Source organism: Podarcis raffonei, chromosome 2 (genome assembly GCF_027172205.1).
Source record: "Podarcis raffonei isolate rPodRaf1 chromosome 2, rPodRaf1.pri, whole genome shotgun sequence".
Lineage (NCBI taxonomy): Eukaryota > Metazoa > Chordata > Lepidosauria > Squamata > Lacertidae > Podarcis > Podarcis raffonei.
The window spans coordinates 89,287,662-89,303,219 of NC_070603.1; the positions used below are offsets into that span (position 1 = coordinate 89,287,662).

A 15,558-nucleotide genomic window follows, 5' to 3' on the forward strand; every position below is an offset into this window, starting at 1 on the left:
TAAATATCAGAGGCTCAGCAGAAGGCTCGCTTAGGCTTTGTTAATAGTCTTGAAACAAGTTGAAATGTTGTGCAATTGTACCAATTAATACTCTCCACACTCCCACCACACCCATGTCAGGTACAGTAAGTCGTACTAACAGCATTGCAAGAAATGTAGAATCTATACACTGAAGGCAAAAACACCCCAGTGTGTTCTCTCTCTCTCTCTCTCTCTCTCTCTCTCCTCATCCTTCCTTTGTCCATGACCAAACTGTGAAAGGAAACTTGAGGAACAGATAGGACTGCTTACATGTCATTAAAGGAGGGCACAGATTTGAATATGTCAATAGATACAAAATTCAAAATAGCAGCAATCTGGCCATCTTGAGGAAGGCTTTGACCAGGGTGTGGCTGTTGAGTGTGTGCCTGGTGCTCACAGCTGATGGTCAATTTAAAGGTCCCCGCCCTTTTGTCTTAAGATTTGCATATTTCAAGTGGACCAAACTGCCGTTCAAATAGAGGATGGGATTCCTACCCACCCTAGGAAGAGGTTATCAAATGAGAACCAGGGAAAGTCTGCCCCTTTCCCTGGCAATAGGAGAAAGCTTTAATTTTCAGTGCTTCCCAGGATAGTGAACAAGTTGAAAGGGTCTCTTTTGGTAGCTAACAAAATGAGCAGGGTGGGGACTGAGAATTAGGTATGTGGAGCAAAAGAGGTATGCTCCTTTTGGTTGCCGAGATCATGGTTAAGAAGTATTAGCTCTTCTGAGCTTTAAACACACACAAATTGGCCAGTGTGCTCCGTGTACTATTGCTTGTTGTTGTCGTCCAAATTTTAGACTAACTAAACATTAGGTTCATAGACTCTTGTGGCTGAATGACAGATTTGCTTCATGCTGTGATGTTGATTTGTCTCCCTCCTCTTCTGACACTTGATTACTTTTCTGATCTGACAAGCTTCAGCAAGAGGCTTCTTTTGCTTGTGGAATGGAATTTCCCCCTTCCCTTCTCCTTGACCACAACAGTTCTAAAGCCAACTAAGCTTCAATATTTGGGGCTGATTTAAAATACGGTTACCTAAGTGCATGCAATACCAAGTTGATTTTTATGCACTCGTACAATCTTTTGAAAATGTCAAAATGTTATTCAACGTATTATGAGCTCCTGTGTGTGCATTTGGGGTGAGATTTTTTAGGTAAAAGGCCTGCCTCCTCTGGTCTACTTTCCTCAACGAATCATGAATCCCTTCACATTAACTCTTTATAGGTGCACTGATTCATGAATGGAAGCCACCATTTTTAGCTCTGAAAGCTTTGGTGTGTAGAATCTCGAGGGATATCTAATACCTTCTGTAAAAGCTAGGATTTGAAAGTGTTTAAATTGGCTTGTCACGGCTTTTGGGCATACATTACAATAGAGTTCATTGCAACAGCAGAGACTTAAGGCAAAACTTTGATTCCTTGTCTTCAGATCAACAGTAACATGGCAGTATCCGAATAGGACTAGTAAGAACCGGATTCAACTCCACAGTCAACGGTGTGATGTTAGATCAGTCACGATCTTGTTGCGATGATAAAATGGGGAGAACCATGTAAGCCACCTTCAGCTTCTGAGATGAAATACGGGATTCTTATTTTCAAGCGTGCCTTCAGTGCAATCCTATGGACGCCTTTTCAGAAATAAGGCTCACTGAGTTATAAAATGAAAATTACCGGTAAGCGATGGATGACCTAAAAAACAATAATAAACGGAGAGGAGGTGGCAACGAACGTGCAATTTAGCCTCTATGTCAGAGCAAAGAAAAACTACGCGTGCGCCTCTGAAGCTGCTTACCATCTCATTCCCCCCCCCCCCGAAAAAAAAACCGTCTTTCGGACCGAGCACGTGGCTCTGGCGCGCAGCCAAGCGTGTGCCTGCTCCCTGGCAACCGTGGGAAAGAGGAAGCACCATCCACGCTTTCAACCACAGAGGCCGAACCCGCCGCAGAGGGGCGAGGATGCCCCGCCCCCTTCCCGCCAACCCTCCACCGCATCCCCAGCGTTCCAACCCTCCGCCCTCCTCCTCCAATGTCAGCAGGAGGAGGGAGGGGGCGGGGCTAGCCGCTCGAACGGCTCCTCGCGCCGCCCCTCGAGCTACTCGCGTCACGTCAGAGAGCGAGCGAGCGAGAGTTATGTGCTTCTGTGGCTCGCGCCCGCCTCCTCCTCCTCCTCCTTCCCCGCTTGCGCAATAACGCGGCGTCGTTGTCTTTGCCGTGAGGAGGCGGGAGGAGGAGGTGGGAGGGGGGAAAAGAAGAGTTGGCGGCGGCGGCGGCGCTGGGAGCCCGGCTGGGATGGAGGACCAGCCGCCGCCACCACCAGCAGCAGCAGGAGCAGCACAGGAGTCGTTGGGGCGTCGCCTCCCGCGACTCCCACAACCGGTAAGCGACCCTCCAGCAGCAGCAGCATCTTCCTTTTCCCGACCCTCCGCTTTTCCTCTCTTGCCGCCTCCTCTCCTCGGCCAGGGCCCAGCTGCGCTCCCCTTTCTCAGCGTCCACCCTCAGGGACGGGGTCGCGGGCGAGGAGGGTCTTAATGCACCCCCCAACCCCCACGGAGGCCCCTTTCTCGTCAGTTGTGGCCGGTTCTCGTGCTCCCTCCTCCTCCTCCTCCCTAACTGCTGCTGCCCCTTCTCGTTCCCTCAGAACTCTTTGCGGGGGGAGGGGGCTTGTTTGTTCCTCCTCTTATCCGCCCCCCACCACTTCCAAAGCACCCCTTCTCTGAGTGATGCCCTCTGCCCCGAAACTAATTGCATCCGTGGGTGGAGGAAGAGACGGGCAGGGTTGGGGAAAGTCATGGGGGGTGATCAGTATCCTCAAAGTTAGATATCGTTCTTGGTGGTGATGGTTGCTGCTTTAAGGTTGTGGGTATACTGTATATGTGTATACACACACACACACACACACACACACACACGTATATGTGTGTGTGTGTGTGTGTGTGTGTGTGTGTGTGTATGTGCGCACGCACGCACCCTTGCACGCATGGGTTTTTAGGCAGGGTGCCGTTTTTAATAGTTTCTATTTTAAACCAGGCATACGCTAAAGCGGTGCATTGTGTTTTAAACGGGCTTTTTTGATTTCCTCCCCTCTCCCACCACCACCTCTTCCGTGCCTTCAGATTCTGCTTTGCAGCATGCCACCATCACAAAAGTAAACAGATTTAGGCGGCCGGGGTTGAGATTGCATCTGTGCAGGGGCCGGTTTATTTTTCAGTTGCTGGTCTGGTTTTTCGATGCTGTTGTTGCTTTAAGTAGTATAGTGTGGGAAAGAGGGCCTCCAACACTATTTGAAGGTGCTTTTTCTCTGTAGCGTTGCCAAGGAGTGGGGGTAGTGGTTAACTCAAAAAACTAAGATACTGGCACAGCTGTATTCTGGTTTGCTGTGAATTATTAAAGAATTATTAGGATTATGGGACCAGGACCTGGTGTAAGTGTAGTCAGAGCTGTTGGGAGCAGTGACCATAATGCTATTAAACTAAACATACTTGTAAATGGCCAGCTGCCAAGAAAATTCAACATGATTACCGTTGGAAACACAAGATGAGGGGGTTGGAAAAAAGGAAATTGAAAAGTCAAGGGGGTCATTTCATTCCAAAATGCTTGGAACGTGTTTAAAAATGCAATATTAGATGCTCAACTTGGGTCTGTACTGCAGATCAGGAAAGGTACTGCAAGGACCAAGAAATTGGATAGAGAAATGTTTTGTCGTCTCATAACACTAGAATTTGTGGGCATCCCATGAAGTTGAATGTTGGAAGATTCAGGACAGATAAAATAATGTACTTCATGCAGTGTGTGTAGTTAAACTATGGAAATCGCTCCTGCAGGAGGCAGTGATGTTCACCAACTAATATGACTTTCAAAGGAGTTTAGACAAATTCATGGAGAACAAGGCTATGCTCTGCCTCCGCTATCAGAGGCAGTATGCCTCTGAATACCAGTTGCTGGGAATCTGAGTCCTCCATGTGGGTTTTTGCACTGAGAAAAGGATGCCAGTCTAGCTGGGTCATTGGCCTGATCTTGCAGGTTTTTTATGTGTTCTTAGGAACAGAATCTCACATTGCATCTGAGTGGAAGGAAAGACTGTATCATGGGATGTATTATGGAACAGTTGCAGATACTGGAAAAACGTGAGTGGGAGGGATTCTTCTACAGTTGTCAGTGTCTTCTGATAGTTTGCTAACCAACAGCCTACACCGTACCTTGCATTTGTAATCCATTAGGTGCACCGTTGATGTGTAAATACTTAAAACTCTTGTTGATCCCAGTGATCATGCTAGGGGAGAGCAGAAGATCCCCCTCAAGTTCTGCTCCAGAGTAAAGTGACTTCTATTAAGTTGGTTACCCTAATTCTTCCTGGTTTGTTGCTCCCTAAGCAAACTTTCCCTTTTCAAAATAAATGTAATAATATTTCCAAGCAGAATTAGAAGTTTAATAGGTCTCTAGCATGGGAAGCTAATAAAAGAATTGGAACAGAAAATGTTACCATGGGAGACAGCTTTGAAAAAGTGATGTGGCATTCAATGATTTGGATTTGATGTACTGAGTTGGTTGCTTTAGAACAGGCATGTCCAACAAGTAGATTGTGATCTACCAGTAGATCACTAGACATATGCGGTAGATCACTGGTTGATCATTGGTTCCCCCCAAAGAAGCTGAACAACTGTGGCTCCCCTAAAAAAAGCTCAACATTTTACCTCCTCCCTGAAAAAACTCAACAACTTTGACCTGAACCCAAAAAAGGGGGTAGATCACTGCCAGTTTTTAACTGTTAGTAGATCGCAGTCTCTTGGGAGTTGGCCACCCCTGCTTTAGAAGGAAATACCATAGTTTACACTGAGTAAAGCAACCTTGTATTAGGCTGCATCCACACTAGGACTTTACTGTTGCTCTGTGTGTGCACAAAGGTATTTATCTGTGCATGCACAGTTTTATTGTTACTTTTTTAATTTCTGTTTTTTTAATATACTAGATCAAAGAGAAAAATGATACACCAGGGTATTTAAACAACCCAAAATGTATGGGTGTGGCCTTAACAATGATGAAATTGCTCCCCTTGTCTGTTGTTTGCCATGGGAAGCATAGGAGCCATCTCCTAAGGGATTGTGGGGGCTTCATAAAATATTTGAGGGGGCTGGGCCTCCACAAAGTTGATGGGCATTCCCATTCAAATGGTGTGTGTGCACTGCATCATGTGTTCAGTTATGTGGGGCGGGGTTTAACTGGGCCCCCACAATATTTTATTCAAGTTGGCACCCTTGCTGGGGAGGAAGTTTCTCTTGGTACTAGTATTGTGGACCGTATGATATGTAATTAGTGTCAAGATAAACACAAGGCCTTAATCATTTTAGCCGTTCCTCCTATTTTGTTAATCATACAAAACTGGATGGATTTGGATTGTAAGTAATAGTGCTATATCTTCCCTGTGGCCCTAGTTGATTTTATTATCTTTTGAATGTTTTTAAATAGCTGTTTTTAACAGTCTTTTATTGATAATCTTAAGGTTTGTTTTTGTTTTTAGTAAACCTCTTAAAGGTGTGGTTTTTTGTTTTGTTTTTTACAATCAAGCAGTATATACATTTTGTGAGATTGTGTGTATGTGTTTCTGTGTGAGACAGTAGACTAATTAATTCAAAAGCTCAGTGGTCATGTAACTGGTAATCCTCACCCTCTGCATCAGATTCTGTTTTCACTTGACTAAGCATGCGTTTGTGTTGTTGATCATAGCACAAGCACTTATTCCTCTGCAAGGAAACACTTTAAGACTGACTTTGAGACGGATCCACATCTTTATAAGAAACGGGGAATCACCCATACCCAGGTTGTTCTTATGACCTCTGAGTTTTACCTAACTGCATCCATGTGTGAGTAATTGGCCTTGCCCTTCCTCTTCCCTTTAGCCAATGGGGGTGTGTGGGGCACTGGGAGAAAGGGCAGTCCAGTTATGTGAGTGGAATGCCACTCAAATGACATTGGATTTCACCCTCTATATTTAAAAACAAAGCTTTAATTTTGGAAATCCCATTACAGCAACTGATAGTGTTTTAGCAAATATTTTTTAATGCTTGTGATCAGATCTCATAGCTTACCAAATGTGCTCTTTGCTGATATCTAAAATAGTAACACTTGACAACTAGGTTAAAGTAGTGCTGTTGCTGCAACTGTTGGTTAAAGAGCCCAGAACACTTGGATAATGAAAGCGTTATATATAAATGCTTTCTTTTACTGCCTAGGTTTTGCAGAACAGAGACTAGGACAGTGAAGGGGGAAAAATGGTGTGTAAATCGAATGTAATCTGACAACATTTCTTTTCTCCGAAGGAGTGCCAAAAGCCCTTAATGACACATGGTTGCATCTAAATACAAATAGCTAAAAACAAATAGCTAAAATGTAAAGAACATTGGAGATGAAATTAGTTGAATATGCACATGTGCACTGAAGCATTGCAATTCTGATATTCTGGTGCTTGCATAACTGACCTCACTTGAACTGGGCTAGACATTTCTAAAAGATTTTTAAAAGAACTCTGGCTTTCTGTACATATAGATTCTTACAACTGCTTTTCTTGCATGGCAGGTGGTGGTGTATTGCCTGTTTAGAGCTTGAGATTCTGAAGCACAGTAGATAAGTATTTTCTGCAGACAAAAGCATGTTAGGGGTGACCTGAGTAATGCCTGATCCTATCCCTACTATGGAATTACAGTGGTTATCCATCCCTGACTTACACTTTAGCCATCAAAATACAGTGGTACCTCAGGTTACAGACGCTTCAAGTTACATACGCTTCAGGTTACAGACTCCGCTAACCCAGAAATAATATCTCGGGTTAAGAACTTTGCTTCAGGATGAGAACAGAAATCACGTAGCAGCGGCGCGGCAGCAGTGGGAGGCCCCATTAGCTAAAGTGGTGCTTCAGGTTAAGAACAGTTTCAGGTTAAGAACAGACCTCTGGAACGAATTAAGTACTTAACCCGAGGTACCACTGTATCAGCAAAAAGTTCATTCACTGTGAGAATGAAGTTACAGGGAACAAGGCAGAGGACCTTCTCAGTAGTGGCACCCACCCTGTGGGATGCCCTCCCATCAGATGACAAGGAGATAAATAACTATGCAACTTTCAGAAGACATCTGAAGACAGACCTGTACAGTATAGGGACATTTTTAATGTTTGATGTTTTATTATGCTTTTATATTTGTTGGGAGCTGCCCAGTGTGGTTGGGCCAACCCAGTCAGATGGACTGGGTACAAATTATAAAAATTATCATCATCATCAATTACTCAGGAGCAGCTGCCACAAAACCCAGTTATTCCCCAACTGTGAACCAAGGTCACTGCAGAGCTATGGTGATTCTTCATGAATAGGGAAGTATTCATTGGAGTCCACAAGACACCACCAGCTATTTAACCCTGTGATTCCCATATGCCTCTCTGACAGTTATAAGATAGATTGTCAAATGTTCTATGTGCAGGGCTCACTTGAGATAGCTGAAAATCACTGAGGCCCACCAGTCACAAAATAGTGGTTCAAGGACAGAGTCAGTCACAGAATTTTTCTTTTACATTTTTTACTCCCTACCCCAACAGGCCTTTCAAAAGTATTTTTACCTGTCAATTGTTTTTCTTACTATTCTTTCACACTCAACTTGTTACCTTATCCTTGATTCCTGCTTCTTTTATATTAACTTGCCCCTCCTATAACATCTTTCTTCTTCTCTCCCCTTATGTTTACTCCCTGATGATCATGATGAATCAAAATAGCTCTGGGTAGGCTGTGGCACTGATGCCAGAAGTACCACTTTTGTATCCATCTTCTGGTCTAAAGATCCAGCAGATAAATTTCCATTTTCTAGAGAGAATCTATAATCTCAGCAGGTAAAATGCCTTCTGGAAAACATATATGTTTGTAAGATGGTAGATTTTGTTCTGAGTTTACTGTGCCTTCAGGCCTTAAAATATTGACACTACCTGTTGAGTTTTCTCAGAATACTAGACACTTCAGACCTTCATTTCTTTTACTTTGGTTCTTTTGATGCCTGTTTGTACAATTGCTTTATTGTGGCTGAATGTAGATGAAATCTTTAAAGATATGTTTTTTAAATCTATCTGCAATGGCTCTGCAGCTGTAATGGTTATGTCTGCTTATATTTGTGAAGCAACTTATTTTTAACCGTGTCTTCAAATGAAAGATTTATTGCAGCAAGTGTAGTATGGTAGGGAAATGAATGTTCTTGCATAAGCTGCACTACTTGATCACCTGACTACAACCCTTAATGAATACTTATTTCAGGTTCTGTATCATTTGGCTGAATGATAGTAGGATCTATATCTTAAGGCTGAGGGTATCATTTGAAGTTCCTTTGGTAGGTATTTTCTGTCCTACCTTTATTTTAACATTTAGATGTACTTAGGTTTGAGGGTATGAGATACGTTTAACACCAGAGGTGGGCCTAGTACACTGTGTGTGGATTGGCCCCACCATGCAACAGGCAAAGGAGAATGCGACTAGGCAAATGCACATTTGTATCCTCTTCTGCAGGTGAGTCCAAGGGTCCAAAAATAAACCTGGAGCTACACACAAGTGGTAATAAGATGTGTTATTACTGCTACTTACAAAGTAGTAATAAGTGTCAGCAGACGAAGCTTTCCTCATAATTTTATTTCCATAGAAAAAGCTTAATGTAATGAATTTCTGCACTGCTTTAGCACCCTAAACCATGGAAAGAACTCAAGTTTCCGGTTATGTTACTCTAGATCAGGGATGGGGAATCTTTGGCCTTCCATATGCCGCTGAACTACAGCTCCCATCAGCCCCCGCAAGAGAGGCCAGTGGTTAGGGACGATGAGAATTGTAATTTAGCAACATCTGGAGGATTGGGCCACATGTGTTCACACCTCCTGCTGAACTTTTGTCAGTTAAACATAGGCTAGCAATACTGCACTGAGGGCAAGAGCAGACATTGTATTGCCGATCAGTCTCAGCTCTGTCCCCTAAAGTTAGTACAGCAGCAGTGGGCTATTTTTCAGGGCTGATGTAGCCCACACTTTCTCAATCATAATGCGTCCCCACTCGCCCTTAGGATATGGATGTGTTAATGATGGGTTTTATTTGTATTTGTATTACCGGGTTAAAATCTCTTTTGCATAAAATTAACCCTGTGTCACAAAAATCATGACTTGTGCTTTTGGGTGGGCATCCTACTGCCCAGTCACAGCTACACTATACTCCTGGATCTCTCCTGTTAATTTTGGGGGGCAACAATTTCTTTTCTGCCAGTGAAAACAAAAAAACAGCTTTCGAGTGAATTGGGCAGTCCCTTAAAATGCACCAGGTCTGCCCTTTTCCATTGTCTGAATCTTAGAGAGAGAAAATTCTAGAGTGACACATGCACCAAGGAAGACAAAAAATGCTTCAAAATGAAGCCCTTCCCTGTTGAATGGAGTCATTTTGAAACCATTTTTCAGTTTTTGACGGATTATAGTTATCTAAATTTCTCACTAGTATTTGCCAGTTACCTCTCTGTGTTTAGTCATTTGACTAAGAACGCTGAAAGTTGGGAGCAGGCTGAACCTTAGAACACAGTTGTTTGGAATGCTTTCTGCCCATTTTGCTTTGTAACTTTTTGTTCTGAAGGTGGCTAGATCTACTTTTAGAAAAACCCAAAACCTCAGAATCTGAACCTCCACACATCACCAGTCTACAACACTATCCCCAGCTAAAATAAGCTACTGGTTGCAGTGAAGAAGAAAGCTTTTATAATGACATTTCTAACCCTCTGCCAAATCTGAAAGCACAATGGTGCTGCACAATGTACTTTTGTTTAAGTAAAAAGATTTTAAAAAATGAAGCTATCCATTGTAATGATGAGAGGTGTAAAATCAAGAATCAGAATCTTTATTTGTACAGAACATTTTCTATGCCATGATATATGGCTGTTATATGATATATCTTGCCCATGATGGTTAGTAGTATGAATTAAATACCCAGAAATGTTATTCTCTGCCTTGGTATATTTAGAGATTCTGTAAGTGTGAGATCTATATTCAGATACATGCAAAGCCAGATAGATGCCTAATAATAATAATAATAATAATAATAATAATAATAATAATAATAATTTATACCCCACCCATCGGGCTGGGTTTCCCCAGCCACTTTGGGCAGCTTACAGCACATAAAAAATTGTAAAACATTAGACATTAAAAGTTTCGTGATACAGGGTTATGGAATCAATCTGTCAATCAATCAATCAATCAATCAATCAGAACATACACCAAAGATGTATGAGAGCAGATGTTTAAGAGCAAGCAGTTAACATTAATGTGAAATTACACCATATTTTAAGATGGACATGCAATGTATGCATGTATGCATGTAGAAAACATGGAAAGGGGTCCAAGTCACAGCACTACAGCATCTGCGCTGCAGTTTGAATCATGCATGTGGTACCAGTCTACAATTACAATTGAGCATGTAGTGCACAGAAAAGATAATTCTTGGAGCACTACGTGAACTACTTTTGAAAGCTCAGTACAGTGGTACCTCGGGTTACATATGCTTCAGGTTACATACGCTTCAGGTTACAGACTCCGCTAACCCAGAAATAGTGCTTCAGGTTAAGAACTTCGCTTCAGGATGAGAACAGAAATCGTGCTCCAGCGGCGCGGTGGCAGCAGCAGGCCCCATTAGCTAAAGTGGTACTTCAGGTTAAGAACAGTTTCAGGTTAAGTATGGACCTCTGGAACGAATTAAGTACTTAACCCGAGGTACCACTGTACAGAGCTAACTTGTCCATAGCTAGATAGCAGCACGGATCTGCAAGGTTCAGGCTAAGATTCTTTGGAAGAATGCCACACCCAAAGTCATTTCTATGAGTTGTTTTACCTTGTTCTACCATATCTTGAAGTATGCTAAGAATGCTGAAATTAATATGTGTGTGCCCCTTCTGACATTTGACAATCCTTACACTATAAATCTCTTGCTTTGACAGATCTCAGTTGGTCTGTTTTCTTATCTGTGCAGGGCTGACTTTTCACTATGTAAAAGTAACTTTAGTTGCTGAGCATTGTGTTATAAATAGTTGACTGCAAACTAAAAACATAAAGAGCAGGATTTAGATGATCTTGCTTCTCTTCTCACCCTGCCGTGGCAAGAGCCAGTTAGGCCCCGGTGACCAAGATTATTGGGCACATGATACCGGAGAAGAATGATCCCTGATCATTCGGCTGCTCTAAACATGAGTGAAAGCTTGCTTTCAACCTCCTGGCAAGCAAAGAGGCAGCAGAAGATGGCACACAGCCTCTTGCTAGCTGTGAGCTGAAGAAGATTGTATGGTCTCCAACCTCAGTTTTTTTTTTTAAGACAGAGCATGGGGTTGGGGAGAAGACCCTCCTTTTGGAGAACTGGCAGGTCCTGGTGACAGCAAACCTTTTTACTTGGCACTCATTGTCACCCCAAATTTGTTGACCTGTGGAAAAGCAGGAGGATGTTGAAAGCAATTTATCCCACAGAATCCTAAATACCCTTTTAGAACTTAAACCTGTTAATCTATCAAGATTTTAAATACCGTATTTTTCGCCCTATAGGACGCACTTTTCCCCCTCCAAAAATGAAGGGGAAATGTGTGTGCGTCCTATGGGGCGAATGCAGGCTTTCGCTGAAGCCTGGAGAGCGAGAGGCGTCGGTGTGCACCGACACCTCTCGCTCTCCAGGCTCCAGGAAGCTATCTGCAAGCCTTGCACGCCCAGGGGGAGTTCCCCCGGGCGCTCAAGGCTTGCAGGGGGCAGCATGCAGCGCGGAGCACGGGGCGCCCTCCGGAGGACGCCCCGTGCTTCACGCAGATGTCAGCAAGCCTTGCACACCCGGGGGATCTCCCCCCGGGAGCGCAAGGCTTGCAGGCGGCAGCCTGCAGCGCGGAGCACGGGGCGCCCTTCGGAGGACGCCCCGTGCTTCGCGCAGGTGTCGGCAAGCCTTGCACACCCGGGGGATCTCCCCCCGGGAGCGCAAGGCTTGCGGGTGGCAGCCTGCAGCGCGGAGCACGGGGCGCCCTTCGGAGGACGCCCCGTGCTTCGCGCAGGTGTTGGCAAGCCTTGCGTACCCGCGGGATCTCCCCCCGGGAGTGCAAGGCTTGCGGGCGGCAGCCTGCAGTGCGGAGCATGGGGCGCCATTCGGAGGATGCCCCATGCTTTGTGCAGGTGTCCGCAAGCCTTGCACACCCGGGGGATCTCCCCCCGGGAGCTCAAGGCTTGCAGGCGGCAACCTGCAGCGCGGAGCACGGGGCGTCCTCCGGAGGACGCCCCGTGCTTCGTGCAGGTGTCTGCAAACATTGCGCGCCCGGGGGGAACTCCCCCCGGGAGCGCAAGGCTTGCGGGCGGCAGCCTGCAGCGTGGAGCATGGGGCATCCTCCGGAGGACGCCCCCTGCTTCGCTCAGGTGTCCGCAGCCTGCCGCACGGCGCGTTGGGCGCCCTGAAGCAGAGCGCCCCTCGCGCCGGGCAGACATCGGCCAGCCCCACAAGCTCGGGGGACAGCAGGGAGGCGCAGCGCTGCCATCCTACTGTTCCCCGACCTGGTTTGGGGGGGGGGAAATAAAGGGGGGGGAATTTCCTTTACTTCCCCCCCAAAAAAGGAGGTGCGTCCTATGGGACGGAGCATCCTATGGGACGAAAAATACGGTATGCAAGGTAACTTTTAAACAGTTGCAACATCTTCCTGAAGAGCAACAACAACAACATGACCTACAGTGGTACCTTGGTTTGTGAACTTACCGTATTTTTCCCTCTATAAGACGCTCCCATGTATAGGACACCCCTATTTTGGGGGTCTCAGATTTAAGAAAATGGGGGGAGATGGCCCAGAGTATAAGATGCCCCCTAATTTTTGACATTTAGGAAAAAACCCTAATCTTATACACGGAAAAATACGGTAATGCGTTCCTGAAATCCGTTCTTAAACCGAGGTGTGCTTTCCCCAAGCAGACCTCCCACTGCTGGTGCCCTGCTTCCGTTCATAGACCAAGGTAAAGTTCGCAAACCGGAACACTACTTAACGGTTTTGTGGAGTTCGTAAACCAAATAGTTCGTAAACAGGACTGTTTGTAAACCGAGGTACCACTGTACTTAAGCAGAGGTTGAGCTTTGGTAAAATTGGTTTTGCTGCTTGGATTACGGCCCTAAATTTGAGGCAGAGTTCCTTTCTAAAATGTTAGAAAATACTGCTTTAAGGTGGGTGGGGAATTAAACCACTGCTTACAAAGTTTTTTGTAGGGCTATGCAAAGTGATATGAGATAGCAACATGATAGGAGCCTGGAGACATTTTTTGGGATGACTTGACTACCTAGAAACTGGGAGATAGTCAGCTCACTTTTTAACATGAAGCTGTCACAAAAAGTAATGATTGCCATCAGGTCCACTCTACTGACATTTTGAACTTAAAATGTTCAGTAGACATACTCTTTGGTGTCAAAACCGTTTGGAAGCTGCATGGAAGATTAGTGCAGTGATACATCTACTGTTGCCCACTTGACCTTATCAAATATATTTGGAAGTACATGAAGAATATGAACTCAGGATATTTCTTGGCTAACTGACCTGGATACTTGATATTTTGCTTACTCTGCTATGCTGGTGGTTCAAGGGAGAGGTGAAGAACAGCATTTGGATTATTTCTAAAAATGACTGAACCCCCGCCCACCCAAAAAAACACCCCTTGGTTAATTTGTACTTCTGTTACAGAGATTATGTGTTGGTAAGCTTTCCTTCCTCTGCATGGAAGGTAAGCGAATGGTGGAGGAGGGGCAGAGCAATCCACCCCTCTTCCATGAGACTGCTGGTCACCTATAACTATCAGTTCTGTTAAAGCAAGGTAGTTTTGTAAATCTCTGGGTTCTCCCAAGCACACTGAGAACCTCTTATTTTTCAATGTCCCCATCTTCGATCCAGTTCTTTTGGCACTTGCCATCTCCATTTGCTATTGGATGGAGTAATGCACAGTAAGTTCTGCATTAGAAGGAGTGATGCATCAAATGCATTAAGAATGGAAGGAAGCGAAATTCAGCTGGTAATAGTGATGCAATTTGTAAAACACCATCCTAGGTTGTTGGGAGCACCAACTGCCTAGTTGGTGCAGAGACAACCATCTATCAATGTTTGAGGACGGGACATAGATTCCACTCCCCCTCTGAAGTTCCAGTGCTAGGAAGACACTCCTAGGATTGTCTGATTAGCCAAAACCTACCAGACCCATTGACATGGTGAGGAGCATTTTTTTTTTAAGTCTTCCTTATGCAGCTCTTAACTTATTGGAGCTGTATGCATGAGTTATCCTCTAATTTTACTGGTAGGATTGCTTTAAAGCAGATCTAAACATAAGGATGTGTTATAAGAATTTGAAAACTGCTTAAGAACTCTTAAGTTTGGTACAGGTATATACTTCCTGTTCCTTAGCTGACTTATTGTTAATTAGGATTGATACCTAAACCAGATCTGAAACAGTGATAAACAACTTGCAGTGTATGTACACTTAAACAGCATGTGTGTGTCCTGTATAACTTGAATGTTTGTCATCTTACCTTAACAATGCAATTGGTTTAATTAAAAAGGTATATTTAAACAATCTTTATCATAGCCTGATATAGAATGCTATATCAGAAGTATGAAAAAGGAGTACCGTATTTTTCGCACCATAGGACGCACTTTTTCCCCTCCAAAAATGAAGGGAAAATGTGTGTGCGTCCTATGGTGCGAATGCAGGCTTTCGCTGAAGCCTGGAGAGTGAGAGGGGTCGGTGCGCACCGACCCCTCACGCTCTCCAGGCTTCGCACACCTCTCTGCAAGCAGCGCACCGACCCCTCACGCTCTCCAGGCTTCGCACACCTCTCTGCAAGCAGCGGGAGCCCAGCGCTGGGCTCCCGCTGCTTGCGGAGACTTGCCTGCATGCCGAAGCCTGCGCGCGCTGAGATCAGCGCGCCCAGGCTTCGCGGACCTCTCCGCAAACAGCGGGAGCGGTCCCGCTGCTTGCGGAGAGTTGCCAGCATGCCGAAGCCTGCGCGCGCTGAGACCAGCGCGCCCAGGCTTCGGGGACCTCTCCGCAAACAGCGGGAGCGGTCCCGCTGCTTGCGGAGAGTTGCCAGCATGCGGAAGCCTGCGCGCGCTGAGCTCAGCACGCCCAGGCTTCGCGGATCTCTCCGCAAGCAGCGGGAGCGGTCCCGCTGCTTGCGGAGACTTGCCTGCATGCCGAAGCCTGCGCGCGCTGAGATCAGCGCGCCCAGGCTTCGCGGATCTCTCCGCAAGCAGCGGGAGCGGTCCCGCTGCTTGCGGAGACTTGCCTGCATGCCGAAGCCTGCGCGCGCTGAGATCAGCGCGCCCAGGCTTCGCGGATCTCTCCGCAAGCAGCGGGAGCGGTCCCGCTGCTTGCGGAGACTTGCCTGCATGCCGAAGCCTGCGCGCGCTGAGATCAGCGCGCCCAGGCTTCGCGGATCTCTCCGCAAGCAGCGGGAGCGGTCCCGCTGCTTGCGGAGACTTGCCTGCATGCCGAAGCCTGCGCGC

At 45.6% G+C, this 15,558-nt stretch overlaps 1 protein-coding gene across 1 annotated transcript in view; it reads left to right on the forward strand.

The window, feature by feature from the left end:
- The first annotated feature begins 2,143 nt into the window (after positions 1 to 2,143).
- TMCC1 (transmembrane and coiled-coil domain family 1) overlaps positions 2,144 to 15,558 on the forward strand; it is a 113,845-nt gene continuing 100,430 nt past the window's right edge. Inside the window, exon 1 of the mRNA XM_053378076.1 lies at positions 2,144 to 2,397. The gene's annotated coding sequence lies outside the window, so the exon portion shown is untranslated. The remainder of the gene's footprint in view (positions 2,398 to 15,558) is intronic.